Below are 17,317 nucleotides of genomic sequence, written 5' to 3'. Positions count from 1 at the left end.
AGATATTTTCTTGTAAGTTTGTAATTTAGCCGTCGATCGGGTGGTCGGTCGTAGGTCGGTCGGGCATTCGGATGGTCTATCCGAAGACATATTAATCAATGAATATATAAAGCGTACATATATATTTCTTTTAGCAAAATTCATTTGTATGTTTGCTCAAATAAGGTTGAGATATGCGTTTTTTGACAGCGATATATGCTAAAGGGTAAAACACTTCAATATGGATCTACTTATTTATTCCATAATAAACTTGTTTATCTACCAAATGGCGACTTTTCACAGTTATCCATTGACTCATTTCCACTCTCTGTCGTTGTGCACATAGAGAGTTACGTGCAGATATTAAGGTCATCCCGCACACACACCTGCACTCCCCCCTCCATATCTCTCAGTATAGCGCAATCAGAGGTGGACGAACACGGACCGACCAGCGAGTTTGAAGTCAGTGGTATTATTAATAAGGGCCCTGTTTTATTTACCATGATACGGCAAGTTATAGCTATGACTGAATTTAGTTATTTTAAATTCGACATTGACGATAGGTTTGTTCCTGTGATTTATGACATTAAAGAAATGGAATCGTTATTTTTTTAAACTTTCCTTTTTCCAAACTGTTGATTCATTTTTCCCAAATTACGGAAATAAGAATTCCTTATCATGTTAACTATTCTTTGTAAATGTATGTGTTAAGGCGGTGTACTCTGTAAAAGTCTTAAATAAAAATGTCTGTCTTTCTGCCATTTAAGACATTAATGAAATTAAATATTTACAATCGTCAGAACGTAACATGTTTGCGCCTTAAACGGTTCTTTCGACGTGACGATCGTTCGCTCGTGAACATTTCTGCCTAGGGAATATTTCTGAGATATTTCATTAAGAAACCTCGTTCGCTCGTGAACATTTCTGCCTAGGGAATATTTCTGAGATATTTCATTAAGAAACCTCGTTCGCTCGTGAACATTTCTGCCTAGGGAATATTTCTGAGATATTTCATTAAGAAACCTCGTTCGCTCGTGAACATTTCTGCCTAGGGAATATTTCTGAGATATTTCATTAAGAAACCTCGTTCGCTCGTTAACATTTCTGCTCAGGGAATATTTCTGTGATATTTCATTAAGAAACCTCGTTCGCTCGTGAACATTTCTGCTCAGGGAATATTTCTGTGATATTTCATTAAGAAATATAAGTCCGTATTATTTAAAAGCCTATGACACAGTTCAGTTACGATATAATTGTGTAGTTTCCAACAAACAAGACAGACAGACAGACAGACAGACAGTTTATTCAGACTTATACATAAGTACATCGTCTTAATACACAAATATACACATTATTTTCTGTCACATGAATAGGTATAACAACATAACATTACATAACATAAATGGTCATTTAAGAATTCAAATATAAATAAACACAATCAAATTGCATGAATACGTAAATTCTATCAAAGCGGTAATGAAATTTATTAAACAGCATTATTAAGAATTGCATTTCTTATAGCAAAAGCTTCTTTCATATATTTACATACATTTGAAATGACTGGTTTGTCACATGAGGCTAATAACTTGTGGAATTTATATACAGATGGGTTAATATAAAATATACGACTAATATATTTTTTCCTTAAATCAGTGTAACAGCGGCATATACATATAAAATGATATTCGTCTTCTAAATCCAAGACATTACAACATAAACAATAACGTTCATTACGTGGTATGTTATTTCGGGCGTATCTGCCAGTTTGTATACTCAACGGATGTGCAGAGACTCTCAATCTTACAAAAAATAATCGAAGACTTCTAGGAAGTAAATCTAAATATGGTTCATATTCCAAACAGCTTTTAAAAGCTTTATACATATCTAATACAGTACTATTATTCATTTTACCGTACCACTCTTGTTTAAAATTGTCGAAAAGTCTACATTTGAACTCGCTAATAAAACTATTAACATGTACAACGTTAGGATTTTCAAATACATAACCGAATCCAAAATTATTTAACATGTTCTTGACATTTGAGACCCAGTTTGTATAACCTTTATTACAATCGCTCAAGGCTTGTTTGTACACAGTTTGCATAATGATATTTTCATTGTTCATAACTTTAAACCAATATTTAATAATTTTAACAAACCTGTTTACATACAATGGATATCGACCTAATTCTCCATAAACAGCAACATTACATGTATTTATTTTCACCTGTAGCAATCTTTTGCAAAATTTTAAATGTATGCGTTCTATATCATCTGACTTAGTGAAACCCCACACTTCTGAAGCATAATTTAATATAGAACCCACAAAAGCGTCAAACAACTGGCAAAATATTTTCGGTTTTATGTCAAATTCATTGCATTTAAACAATAATGTATTCAATGCTTTAAGGGCTTTACCGACCAAATGTTCTTGGTTTAATTTAAAACTTCCTGTATAATTCAACACCGTGCCTAAATAGTTAAAGTTATCAACAACTTCAATATCAATACCATTATATGACCATTTTTCATTTTCTTTTAATCGCCCTCTTTTCCGAAATACCATTATTTTAGTTTTTGCAGTGTTAACTTTTAGCCCCCAAGCATTGCAGTATACATATAATTTATCTAAATGTGATTGGACTTCAGCAGGTGACTTGCCTAAAATAGCCATGTCATCAGCAAATAATAATAAAATCAACACAATATCATCTATACTCAAACCAGAGTTAATGCTATCTTGTAAGTAAAGTTCAAAATCTTCAACAAATAAAGAAAACAAGATCGGCGACATTACCTCCCCTTGCCTCAGTCCAACCGCATAGCTAAAATAATCTGAATAGGATGAACATGATTTAACACGTGACTTAACAAGATAAAGATGAACATAGTTACTGCCAATTTTTAATAAAGGAAGCGTGGAAAGCAATAAGAATTGTTTTTTTTATACAATTCTGACCTTAAGTTATTTTAGATGATTTAAAGAACTTTAGATTGAGAAAGAAAAAAATCATCATAGCGTAAATACTTATGTTTAATAACATGCACCACAGAACACCAATTTATAAACCCTTACGAAAGAATTTCAAAGTACTGAAATTATTTATTTAAATGTCTATTTTAAGTTAAGCATCTCTAAATAATTTAGGTACATGTCGGTTATTACATATTTTCAACAGCAGATCAGTAGCAATTCAAATTTTGAACATATATTTGTTATCAAACATTTCCTTTAGTTCAACTTCAGTCGCGCGTTCGGAAATCCGAAACAAGTTCTAACCAGAAAACGGAACTGTATGTTTTATAATTAAAGCGCAAACATTTGAAACAGTCGAGCCAACATAGGGTCGAATATCACTAAAACTAACCGTAATCTGAATGTATTCTTCGCGTAACTGTCACGCAACTACGTAATCTGAATGTATTCTTCGAGTAACTGTCACGCAACTACGTAATCTGAATGTATTCTTCGAGTAACTGTCACGCAACTAACCGTAATCTGAATGTATTCTTCGAGTAACTGTCACGCATTTTAAGAACACGGGCTGATAAAGCCTTCCTTTACGCCCATAATGACAGAAAGCCGGGTTCATACACCGTTTCTCTGTCTGTTGTTGACGTATTAATGATTTGGTATTTATTCAATCATCAATATTAGGTAGCAATTCTACTGGTAGTTTTAGAAGCACAAATGTCAAACTAGCCGTAACACGTAGTTTGAGAAGAGAAGTTATTATAGTTGTGATAATTCATTTAGTATTATAACATGAACAGTCAAATCGTTCATAATCGCAGCTAAATGTCAAGTGAGGTCGCCGTGGTGTAATGGATATGGTGTCCGCCTGGCGACCGGGTGGTTACGGTTAGATCTCCCCTAAAGACACCAAGTACTGATTCTAGGCCCAGGAAACGGACTCGAGAGCGTTTATATAAGCCTTAGGCTTTCGATGCAATCGAGCTAAAATAAATAGGTTTAAACTAAACTAAATGCCAAGTACATTGGAACCCCGGAAGTTCCCTCGCTCGCGTACCGGGGCTCCGGTCGGTAGGAGGTGGCATGGCGTATCAACAATTCCTTTACCCATATTCTTGGAAAAACTTCGGAAATGAAGATAACCGCTGCCCGCCGTCGGCTGTGGACAACCGGAAGTGCTTAGTCTGCGATTGCGCAATGCGACCAGAGGCGACGTCATCGAGTCATGCATGCACACCGACGCCTAAGAATTGTCCAAGCAAGTGGTGGATGAACAAAAGTGCCGACACGCATGAGACCAACAAAGGGAATGGTAATCAATATGTTTCAAGATGCAGAAGGGTTTTGCACATGTATTCCGTATGGATGCGTTTCATATCGTTATTAAAAAGACGGCGTTAAATATATTTTGTTTAGCGAGTGCTTTATTGAGCATTTTGTTCCTTATCTTTTTCAATCGTATTTCGCATCATTATTTCAACTAAACGTATTTTAACTATTTTCAAAAGGATATGTTTTATGTATGACGTTTGCATTAAAAACAAAACTTGAGTTAACTGAGAAGATTAAGATCGATATTATTTACTTTACACGAACCAGGTGCACTTCCGATCAGCGGCGACACGTACCGAAAGTGCATTGACATGTGCATGTTGTCGTGCCACGATGGCTACACGTTAAGCACCACAACAGATGAGACTGGCTGTCAGACGTGCGCATGCGTGGATTCAGAGCCGTGTAAAATTATCACTTGATCTGTGGTAGTGTTGGTGATGATGATGGTGGGGGTGATGTTTTTTTTGAGCGGGTAATGTTTGTGGAAGTGATGATGCTGATGATGCTGATGAAGAATTGTGGAAGGATGAGAATAATAATGATTTTATGATGGTGCCGATTGATAATGATGTAGGTGGTGGTGCTACTGCTTCTGAGGCTGCTTCTAGTGATGATGATAAGGTTGATTATAACATGTTGCTCATGATGTTGATGAAGATATCCATGATGATGTGTCGGTTGATGATGGTAGCGACGGGGATGCTATTGTATTTGATGATTATGATCATGATGTCGGTTCTGATAATGATGATGATGATGATGATTATTATTATGATGATGATTATGATAATGATGATGTTGATGATGATGATAATAATGATGATGATGATGATGATGATGATGATGATGATGATGGTGATGATGATGATGATGATGATGATGATGATGATGACCACTTCAGCATCCGGTATGAGCTCTTCAAGCGGCAACGGGCTCTCATCATCCGGGAGCGGTCATGGTGCAAGTTCTGGAAGAGACTCTTGGGGATCTGGTTCAGGAACCGGAAGCAGTGGCGTGGGTGGTGATCCCTGAAATGCCGCGTCGATTGGAGACAGTAACGGGAGCGCTTCAGTTTGCGGGATGGACGCATGAGGAGCTATTAACGTCGTTAGCGGGGCGTCTTTTAGTTGTTTCGGGCCGATGTGTTCGGGAATCGGAGGTACTGTTATTTCGTTTTTTCATTTAACCTCATCAACAAAATATGAGGCTCGTTCTTGTAAAACGGAGTTTAATGCATAAATGATGTTAAAAGGAGTTCGCGCATGCTAATCAGGGACGACAGTTTCCGCTTTTAAGGAATTTACTGTTTAAAAGAAGTGTCTTCTAGACGAAATTACCAGTCTTGGCGGGAAGTGTCGTCCCTGTCTTGGCGGGAAGTGTCGTCCCTGTCTTGGTGGGAAGTGTCGTCCCTGTCTTGGCGGGAAGTGTCGTCCCTGTCTTGACGGGTAGTGTCGTCCCTGATAAGCCTATGCGGACTGCACATACTAATTTGAGACGTTTATAAAGCATATGTATTAAACCCAATATTCCAAGAACGCGGCTAATATGTTGTCCATCTTTTGGTCGAGGGGTTCCGAGTTGTATCACCGCTTTCATAATTTCCAACCATAAAGAAATGGGTTTAGCATTCAACTAATTCAATGGTGTCTTAATGCGGCAAATTTTAAAATACACTCATACGGTGTTTAAATAAAAAGACAAATAACAAATGACCCCGTTGATGGTATTCTTATCAAAGACCTCAATATGCGCAGATGACATTTTATACTTCATGTTATGGTATAACACATAGAAGACATTTTGTACTTCATGTTATGGTATAACACATAAAAGACATTGTGTAATTCATGTTATGGTAAAACACAGAACGCCCTTGCTTCTATTTCAATATAAGTTTTGACCTGTTTAGTTACATGCCCACACGGAATGGGAAACATGATACATTACACATGTAAATGAATGTAAAGAAAGGACTTATGTGTGCGACGACTTTTTGAAGAATAATCTCAATTAGTTTTTGTAATATGTATATTAAAGCGGGACTGCACGAATTTAATATGTGTTAAATCGTAATAAATTGATACAAAATATGTTACAATAACACAAAATAGGCAAGAAAAAAATTATACATTGAAGATCAATTTCATAAAATGCAGCAAAGACAGATTAACTCCCCGAGCCGATTGTGACGAAAATCTTTCGTACATATGTTCCTACAATAACCGAAGCATTCGTCTTTTTTATTAGGATCGGAGTTAGTGTTTGTGTGTCGTATGAATAAATTTAGATTCACATAGTACATGCATTATATGCATGCTGTCGAATTCGACTATAATACAGACATTTTCGATTTCAGAATAAAATATCTGGCTTATTTCGCCTTTTTCGACACACGTTCTTCTTAACTGTAATAATAATAATAATTTTATTTGTGCACAAAACAAAATACTACAATCCATATGAACATTTATTATCAATTCAGAAATATCACAGATAGTCACCATCATTGATAATAAACTCTATTACACTTTATCACACTTATTGGTAAAAATTAAATTATATTGAAATATAGATATAAAAGTGCACTGGATAACCCGTAAAGTTTTGACGAAAAATCGTACAAAACTTATTTCCAACGGGGTCCAAAGTCGTCACATGTTGATCTGAGTGACGTAATATTATATCATAAATTCGTAATATATGATGGAAAAAAGTGGCAACGGTCTCACAATGTCATATAATGGTATTGATAAAATAATTCTTGTTTTTAAATACGAAAACACATGGTATGATAATGAACTTTCCGGTTAACATGTCAACACGTACATCGAAAATGAGATCTATAAAATAAAATAAAAAGCGAGTGATCTGAGTGCAATCTGTGTTTCAAATGGATGGATTATAGTAATATGGACTATTGCACGAGAGCCAAGTAAAGAACTTTTGTTAAATGTGCTTTAAATGACTTTTCTAGATATATTTTCCTCCCGCTCTGTATTCACGCGGGTGGGGTATTTTAATATTCAAAATAATCAAATTTATATATAGCAATCACAAAACTTATCAACAGGTGACAAACAAGTTCTAGCCTTACAGCCTATTATCTGTTACCCGTTATGTGCTGTGAATTCGTCACGCATGCTTAATTCGTCTAATTGAATACAATGAAGTGCATCACTCTGAATAAACCGTTATAAACTCATAAAGACCACAGAGAGACTCGGATTTCTACCTTATAACATAATAAACAATACAACAATGAGCAAAAGACAACACTCATCCACGGCAAGTGAGAGTAACGCAGCCGATGCAGCTGATACTAGCCTAATAGACGTGCATGTGTTCGAAACACCAGACGCAAATAAACTAAACAAACAGAACAAAAAGAATAGTAAAAAGTCGAAAACGGAAAACGAGAAGCAAAATCAAAAAAGCATGACGGACTTTATACAAAGCGGTGCATCAAAAACCACGACAGAGCATACCGAAACACCATTAGAAAAACGCTTAGACGAAATTAGTGCTAAACTGTCACATATGCTGACAAAAAATGACACATCATTTATTAGAACAATAATAAAGGATACACTTGAGGAAATTAAAGAAAAGTTCCTTGGTAGTGTGTTAAAAAAACTAGAAGTAATGGAGGGAAGCGTGTTCGAAAGCAAAAACGAAATAGATGCCCTTAAAAGAACAATTAAAGAACAAAGGAGCGAAATTGATGCCCTGAAAAAAGCGCAGCAAGACGCAGAAAGCATCCACAACTCCAGTCAAAATGATCTGGAACAATACGGACGAAGGAACAGTGTCCGAATTTCTGGTCTAGCCAATGACTCTGACCAACAAACATCGATGGTTGTGGCCGACGAAACGATATCGCTGCTAAGTAAAAAGCTCGGCCTAAAACTCGAAAGTAAAGACGTCGACGTTGCCCATCGTCTTGGAAAATATACCCCGAATAAAAACAGACCGGTAATCGTGAAATTTGTCAGGCGGCAAACAAAAATCGACATAATGCAACGTGCCAAGCTTCTTAAAGGTACGGGCGTTTTCATTAATGAGGACCTAACAAAGATCAATGCGGAAGTTTTATCATCATTGCGTCTAAAAGAACCCGCGTTGGTAGAGAGGGCCTGGTCTCGCGAAGGAAAATTGTTCGTTCGATACCGAGGACAAGACCGCAACGAGTTTGTGTCCTTTGACAAGTACAAACTATGGCTTGCAAAGCCATGGCCAAACAAAAACAATGGGGATACCAGAACAACATACGCCCGAAAAGTGTCAGATAGCAACACCTCACGATTATCAAACAAAACATAAACAATAGAACTGTGGCAATAAACCTAGCCCCGGACTTTGCATTCTTTCCTTTGTATACTCAGTGCGTTCTTTCCCCCAACAGAAACAGAAATGTTGTTCTGTTGCATATATTACACGTGTTTTTAATTACTGTTGTTTTTGTTACTCTGACATGTAACTTACAAAACACATACACACAGACTCACGGACAACCGCACGCATGAACCCCCAGACACGCACGCACGTACACAAACACACGCACTTACGTACGTACGCGCACGCAGTCGCACACTCACACTTACACGCAAACTCACTCTCACACGCGCACACTTAACAGCCGCCTTTGCGCACATGCGCGCAAAAGCGTCAATTAGGACACGCATTATGTAAGACACGCATAACAACATACGGAACCACCACGAGAATATACAAAAACTTCATGCATAATCAAGTATCAACAGTTATTCATAATTCTGTATGTGATACACAATATAGCATCATTTTTCAATGTGAAAGTTTTTTTTGTATATATTGGTATGTTGTAACCTTTTCACACTGACCAAGAGTTGTCGTTCGTTCGGGACGGCATAGTACTCATCAGGTAAACAAACCAAACAAAACAAGTTCCCTCTAGATCGCTAAAATCGATGTATATACAGAATATTTCAAATAAAATTTACTTGTTGAAGTATATTTTACATTGTTTAATATACCTCTATGGCTATTATATCTACATTTGTATCCTAATTCGGATTTGCAATATAACTTTGCGACCAGGAAGTAATTTCCATTTAGTGTTAAGAAATTCTGACATTTTGCCTTTTTCTGGTTTAAAAAAATGTGCTTTTTGCATCATTCAAAAGGTATCCAACATTTGGTCCGTTACTGCAAGGTTTTCATTGATTCATAATCGTTTTTTTATTGTTGTTTTTAAATGCGTATTTTGTTTAAATATTGAATGACATTCTTCATTCACTGTATTCTTATTGACTTAAATATCATTTTTCATTGATTCATAAACGTTTTTTGTTGTTGTTTTTAAATGCCTGTTCTGTTTAAATATTGAATGACATTCTTCATTCACTGTACTCTTATTGACTAAAATATCAGTTTCTAGAAAAATGTGTTTGTATAGAGATTTCCATACCAGTTTTGTGTAAATTTATTGAATGTTCAATCGAGAAATTATATTGTCCTGAACAAATGTGTGGCTTAAATAGTTTTCTTTAGAATACTGTGCGACAGTGTTGTCATTTGTCCCAGCTCAGTGTTGTGTTGTTTATGTTCATTGTTGTCCATGGACCGAATTCACTGACCGAGTTCATTGACCGAGCTCATTGAAAAGATATAATGGTATTCATCTATATCTATAAAAAATTAACTTTCGCTTATCATATACATAATTATTGTCTGCATTGTTTACTTGTATTTATGTTTGCATGAACTGTGGCATATTTAAAGATATTAACCTATATCTATATTTATATATGTAGCGGGCGTTGCTTAGAATAGGTGTTACAGAAAATCGCACTCAACTACAGACACACAAACACACGCGCACGCACACACACGCATACGAACACGCACACACACGCATGCACGCTCGCGCACACGCACGCACGTACACACGCACACATACACACACGCGCACACACACGCACATACATTCACACACATGCGCATACACACACATGCACGAACCCGCGCACACACACCCTTACACGTACATGCACAACACACGCACACTACATACTCGCGCAACATGCGCGCACACACACGCACAAACACACGCGCGCCGAACCACCCCACACAATTCTGTAGTTCTTACTGTTACATTACTACTATTATAAGTTACATACAATCTACGGAGCTATATATAAACTTTTTATTTTGTGTATTTCCAGTGTATGGAAAAGCGCTTTTTTATGTCGCTCGTGAGCTGTGATAGGAGGATATGTATCTATTCCTATATTTATGTACATAGCATGCGGTGCGTAGAATATATGTGTTATATAAAATACAGAAAATATGTGTTTTATATAATTTGTGTAATTTTCAGTATATTGTATTTGCTCTACAAATCCACATCACTTATGTTGTCAATTTACCTCTTTCCAAACAGGGCAACACATTTTTGTAATCATTTTTGTTAATAAAAATTAAAATATTTATTGAGAGTAAGACGCTCATAATTTTGTTATATGAGTAAAAACACATCTGGTGGTATCTCTAGTTCATTTTGTTTTCGGAACTAGATTAACTGCAGGCCAGATACAGTAAAAATGAAAATACTGGAGTTACATTTTATAAGTATAAAATGCTTATAAAACGTTTGCTTATCAAACAAAAACGTGGGAATGTCCGTCAGTCGATCTAAGTAGGTTTCGTTTTTCGTATATTTCAGATCGACAATGCGACGGACATACGAATGTTTTCATGTATATGTCTTTGATCTTAGCACATATCGTGTAATGTTGATATTTGTTAAACGTTTCGTAGACAACAGTTTATTAAAACGTGTACTGATTGCATTAATTGTGTTTAACAATAAATAAAGATATACATATATAATCAATAGATGATTTTCAAATACAGTAGGTGCATAGGTTCTTTTTAACTGTCGTGAACCTCTTGACAAATAATAGCACAAAATGTTTGTATAAGAATGCATATTTTGTCATTGTAATAGTCATGTTATAGTCATTATTGTAACCTAAGGTTATCAATTATTACAACGTTTTTTTTACGAGATACAGGTACACACAGTGCAAAACAATAAGACAGAACACATGCATGTATACACACATACACTCACATACACGCTCACAAACACACATGAACATACGCGCGCACTCAACCGCAGACAAACACACACATACACACGCGCACCCGCACACACGCGTTTTACACAACCAGAACACGCACACATACATATACGCGCGCGCTCGTGCCCGCACACACACACACACGAGCACGCATACACGAATACGTGCACGCACACACGCAGCCGCGCACATACAAACCATACACAAACACGCACACACACGCGCAAACACACACACGCGCGCATTCACACACATAACTGAACCGGCGCGCACACTCCTTTCAACGAACATACACAACACAGGCGCATAACACACGCGGGCAACACGCGCGCACACACACACACAAACACACACACACACGCACCGAACCACCATCCACACACAATTTAGTAGTTTTTGTATTGGTATATTATTATAATTATAAGTTACCATAAATCTACGGTGTTATATATATATTTTTATACTCAGATCACTATTTCAAATAATTTGTGCATTTCCAGTGTACGGAAGTGCGCTTATGTAGGTCTCTATTGGAGACAAATCGTTTATTGTTGTTTTCTTCTCATTTTTGTGATTATTTCTGTTTGCTTCTTTTTTTATGGACTATTCAGCTGTTTGTATCCATAGTTTTTGTTTTCTTTTTTCGTTTGTATGTAATGATATCTTATGTCTTATACTAGCAACCAACTGGGCATTTTTTAAAATAGGGACCAACTGGACAAGCATACACAAAGTATCATTTACATCACCCTCCACTTCTTTAAATGATTAAGATATGTACTTTAAATGTAAAAGGGCTAAATAATAAAGACAAACGCATAAAAATCTTCAAATGGTTAGACGAAAAAAAATATAGTATAATCCTATTACAAGAAAGTCACTTGACACATACTTTAAGACAAACCTTAAAAGATGAATGGGACGGAGACATCTATCTTAGTGGTCAACATTCTAATAAACAAGGCGTGGCCTTTTTGATAAAAAATAATATTGGGATCACAGTCGATAATTTTAACGAAATAATAATTGGCAGACAAGCGAGTATAGATATCAAAATACACGAAACACAATTAACATTAATCAACGTTTACGGCCCTAACATAGATGATTCCACTTTTTATGAAACACTACAATCCTTTATAAATAATAATCAAGATAAAAACATCATAGTCGGTGGTGATTTCAATACTGTTCTTAACCCATTATTAGATAAAAAGAAGGGCAACCTTTATACTCATCCTAAAAATAGAAACATTTTAAATAACATAATTGAAAACTACAATATGATAGACATCTGGCGTACAATATATCCAAACGAAAGAAAATTCACCTGGCACTCAAACACAAAACCAACAATATTTTGTAGATTAGACTATTTTTTAATATCTGAGTCTCTTTGCAACATTATTGACACATGTAACATAAAACCAGGATTTATGACTGACCACTCTCTAGTTGAACTTAAACTGCATAATATACAACCTGAAAGAGGCCCAGGATACTTTAAAATTAACAACAGCATCTTATTAGATACACAATATCAAACACAAATAAAACAGGAAATATTAAATACAGTTCAAAATAATAAAGATGCAAACCCAAATACCTTATGGGAAGTAATTAAAGGAAATATACGCAACACAACAATTAGATACACATCATTTAAACAAAAAGAAACACACAAACTTGAAACTGAAACCATCAAAACCATTGAAACCCTTGAAAAACAATTGCATCAAACGAACACAAATGATACCACCGACATTGAAAATGAAATAACGTTAAAAAAACAAATATTAGATGAAATTTATCATACACATCTCAATGGAATAATACTAAGAGCGCGTGCACAGCATGTTGAACACAATGAAAAAAATACAAAATACTTCGCAAACATTGAAAAACGTAGAAGCGAACAAAAAACTGTACACAAATTAGTAGTCAATGGCAAAGATATAACAAACAGAACTCAAATACTAGAAGAACAACGTTTATTTTTCGAAACCCTCTATAAACGAAAAAATGTTGAAAATAACACTCTTTTTAAAAATACACATCACGCTTTAAATCAAGAAGAAAAACTATTGTGTGACGGATTACTAAATGAATATGAATGTGGATTAGCACTAAAGAAATGCAAAATAACAAAAGTCCAGGATCTGATGGCATCACCATTGAGTTTTATAAAATATTTTGGAATGATATCAAAACACATTTAATTAAATCACTAAACTATTCATATAATAATGAAAACCTAACTACGCTTCAAAAACAAGGTATCATATCACTCATTCCAAAACCTGGAAAAAACTTAGAATCCTTATCGAACTGGCGCCCAATTACCATCAATCATTTCAAAATCTCAATCTGGTTTCATAAAAGGACGTTACATTGGTGAAAACGTTCGTCTTATCCAAGAATGCATCAACTATTTCAACAATTCAAATGATCCTGGTCTAATATTCTTTGCAGACTTCGAAAAGGCATTCGATTCGCTTGATCATTCATTTATGTTCTCTTGCTTAGAAAATATGAACTTTGGTGAAAGTCTCATTCAATGGGTCAAACTATTCTATACTGATATTAACAGTTTAATCATAAACAATGGCTTCTTTTCAAAAAGTTTCAACATCGAACGAGGGGTTCGACAAGGATGTCCACTCTCATCATCGCTATTTATTATTTGCATCGAGTACCTATCACATCACATCCAATCAAATAAACACATAAAAGGCATATCACTAGAACCCGACGAAAAAATCAAACAGTCCCTATTTGCTGACGATGCAACTTATTTTTTAAACGACAATTACGATTCTTTCCATAACCTAATAGAATCGCTAACCCTTTACGGAATGACATCGGGTCTTAAACTAAACAAAAGTAAATGTACTGTGCTACGAGTAGGTAAATTAAAACAAAGTAATGTTCAATATAAAAAAGAAATGAAATTTCATTGGACATCCGATGAAGCCACAACGTTAGGAATTACTTTCACAAATAATGAAAAGGATACAGTTCTTAAAAACATACTACCTAAATTACAGAATTTTAAAAACTGCTTAAAATCATGGCATCACCGTAAACTTACACTAATCGGAAAAAACACAGTATTGAAAACGTTTGCACTTCCTAAACTAATTTATGTATTAACAGTCCTCCCAAATCCACCAAATGATGTTATTAACGATATAAAATCAGCAATATTTAATTTCATATGGGACGGTAAGCCTGACAAAATAAAACGAACTCAGTTAATTCAATCTGTAGAAAATGGAGGTATCCAATTAACGAACATTGACTCATTCTTGAATGCAATCAAATGCAGCTGGGTTAAAAGATACCTAGATAATACCAATACGAGTACATGGAAACTATTCTACCAGAAAATCCTAAAAAAATATGGTGACTCTTTACTCTTTGAATGTAACATCAACAATACTATCCTACATGAAATTGCAAACGAAAACATATTTCTGTCTGATGTTCTATCAGCATGGAGTGATGTCACTCATAATCTAGAAACCCAAAACAGCAGTAAAACTATTTTATGGAACAATAAAGACATAACTTCAAACAAAAAGACGTTTTTCTATAAAGATTGGTTTGAACGAAGCATAAAATATGTCGACCAATTATATGACTACAGAATTAAGGATTTCTACTCTTTTGATAATATATGCTACATATACGGAATACCTTCAAATAATTTTCTGAAATACTACACACTAATCAAAAGCATACCCATACATATTAAATCTGAAATCAATACAAATAATACACCATGTACTCAAACAACATTTGTAGAAAACATACTTGGAAGAAAAAACAAAACAAATAAAATATTTTACACACTACAAATTAAAAACCCTACAGAAAACTCCAAAATCCAAATTAAATGGCAAGCCCTTTTTGGAGAAAATGAACTTAATTGGAAACACATATTTACCATGCCATATAAAGCAACTATTGAAAGCACACTGAGAAATTTTCAATATAAATACATCCATAGAATTATAGCTACAAATAAATATCTCTTTAAATGCAAATTATCTAACTCAAATCTGTGTGACTTCTGCAGTGAAAACATTGAAACTATAGAACATCTTTTCTGGGAGTGCAAACACATCCAGCCTATTTGGAATCAATTAATATCTTTTCTTGAACAACATCAACTAAACGTTAAACTATCTTTCTTAAATGTAAGTTTCGGAATTAACTCATTGAAATCAATAGACTGTAATAATATTGTGAATTTTATGGTTATATTGATGAAATATTTTATCTTAAACATGAAGTACAAAAAACAAGTACCAAATTTTAATTGTTTTGTCCATAGTCTTAAACTAAAAATCCAGATTGAGAAAGAAATAGCCCTCAGAAATGACACATTACAAATCTTTGAACAAAAATGGAATCGGATTAAATTCTCATAATGTTTTGTCCACTTATATACATTTCACTCTAATGCTAGTTTATCTCTCTAAAATAGTTTTGTTTATTTTTTTTATTATTATTTTTTTTTTCAATCTGACAAGACCATTGTGAATATACAACAAAACACACAAGCCCAGTATGCTTTCTTCCGCCTTTACACAACTTATCATTTTTCATAACTATTCCTCTGTTCTTTTCTTTTCTCTCTAAAAAAATATATATTATATTAGCATATCTTGTATAACATGTCTGAACTTTATTGCTTTGTACAATCACTATGTTGTATGATCATATATATGTTTACATTGTATGTATGATATTGAATAAAAAAAAAAAAATAAAAAAAAAAAAAAAAAAAAAATGATAATGAACTTGACAGGATTGCATAAACACATTTTTAAAATGTATTACAAAATGCTTTACAGTTTAAAAATGTATAGCAATATAGTTTACATTTTAAAAATGTATTACAATATGGTTTACAGATCTTAAGCCAAATGATAAAAAGTTAATAATACAGATACTCTTGTTTCTCAACTTTTTCCATTTCTTCTAATACATGTTTCTTAACAAGTTTTTTGAACGTATTCTTAGACTTTGTGCATCGTATATTTTTTGGCAAGTTATTCCAGTCTTTTATTGCATTATGATAAAAAGATTTGGAAGTAAAAGTATCAACTGGATGTACGTGATAATCACCCTTATCATCAGATCTAGTCCCGTAAGAATAGATATTACTACATTTAGTGAAATTGTTGTGCATATAACTGGGAGCTATATTGTTAAAAATCTTATATACATGATTAAGTCGCAATTGTTTACATCTATATTCAATATTCAGAAATGTAAGATCCTTAAAATCTGCAACACTAAGTGATGTTCTACAATGGTAGTTATGAATAAAACGTACAACTTTGTTTTGAGCTACCTGCAGTTTCTTTTTTAAAGTTTGTGTAAGACCACAGAACCAGGAAGATGATGCGTAGTCTAGATGGCATTGTATTAAGGAATTACAAAGAGTCTTCCTAAGGAACTTATTTAAAAAACTTTGTTGACGATATACAAATTTAATTCTTGAATTAACTTTACTTAAAATACTATCTACAATAGATGTACCTGACACATCTGAATCTAAAAATGAACCGAGATATTTAACTGTACTTGTAGATTTTATATCCTGGCCATTACATGAAATAGTAAAATTTTGGATTTTGCTTAACTTTTTCTTGGATCTTAAAAGAATACATTCTGTTTTCCCAAGATGCAAAGACAGTTTGTTATCAATTAGCCGTTTACTGCAATTTTCTTGCTCTTTGCCTAGAACCTGGCTAATATAAGATGGATCTTTGTGGGAAAACAAAATGGCACTATCGTCTGCATAGAGTATAAGTTTGCAAAACGAACTAATGCTTGTGCTCATATCATTTATATATGCCAGGAACAATAAAGGTCCAAGAATACTGCCCTG

Source organism: Dreissena polymorpha, chromosome 1, assembly GCF_020536995.1.
Source record: "Dreissena polymorpha isolate Duluth1 chromosome 1, UMN_Dpol_1.0, whole genome shotgun sequence".
Classification (NCBI taxonomy): domain Eukaryota; kingdom Metazoa; phylum Mollusca; class Bivalvia; order Myida; family Dreissenidae; genus Dreissena; species Dreissena polymorpha.
The sequence above is the reverse complement of the archived record's forward strand: the minus strand, read 5'-3'. Positions refer to the sequence as shown.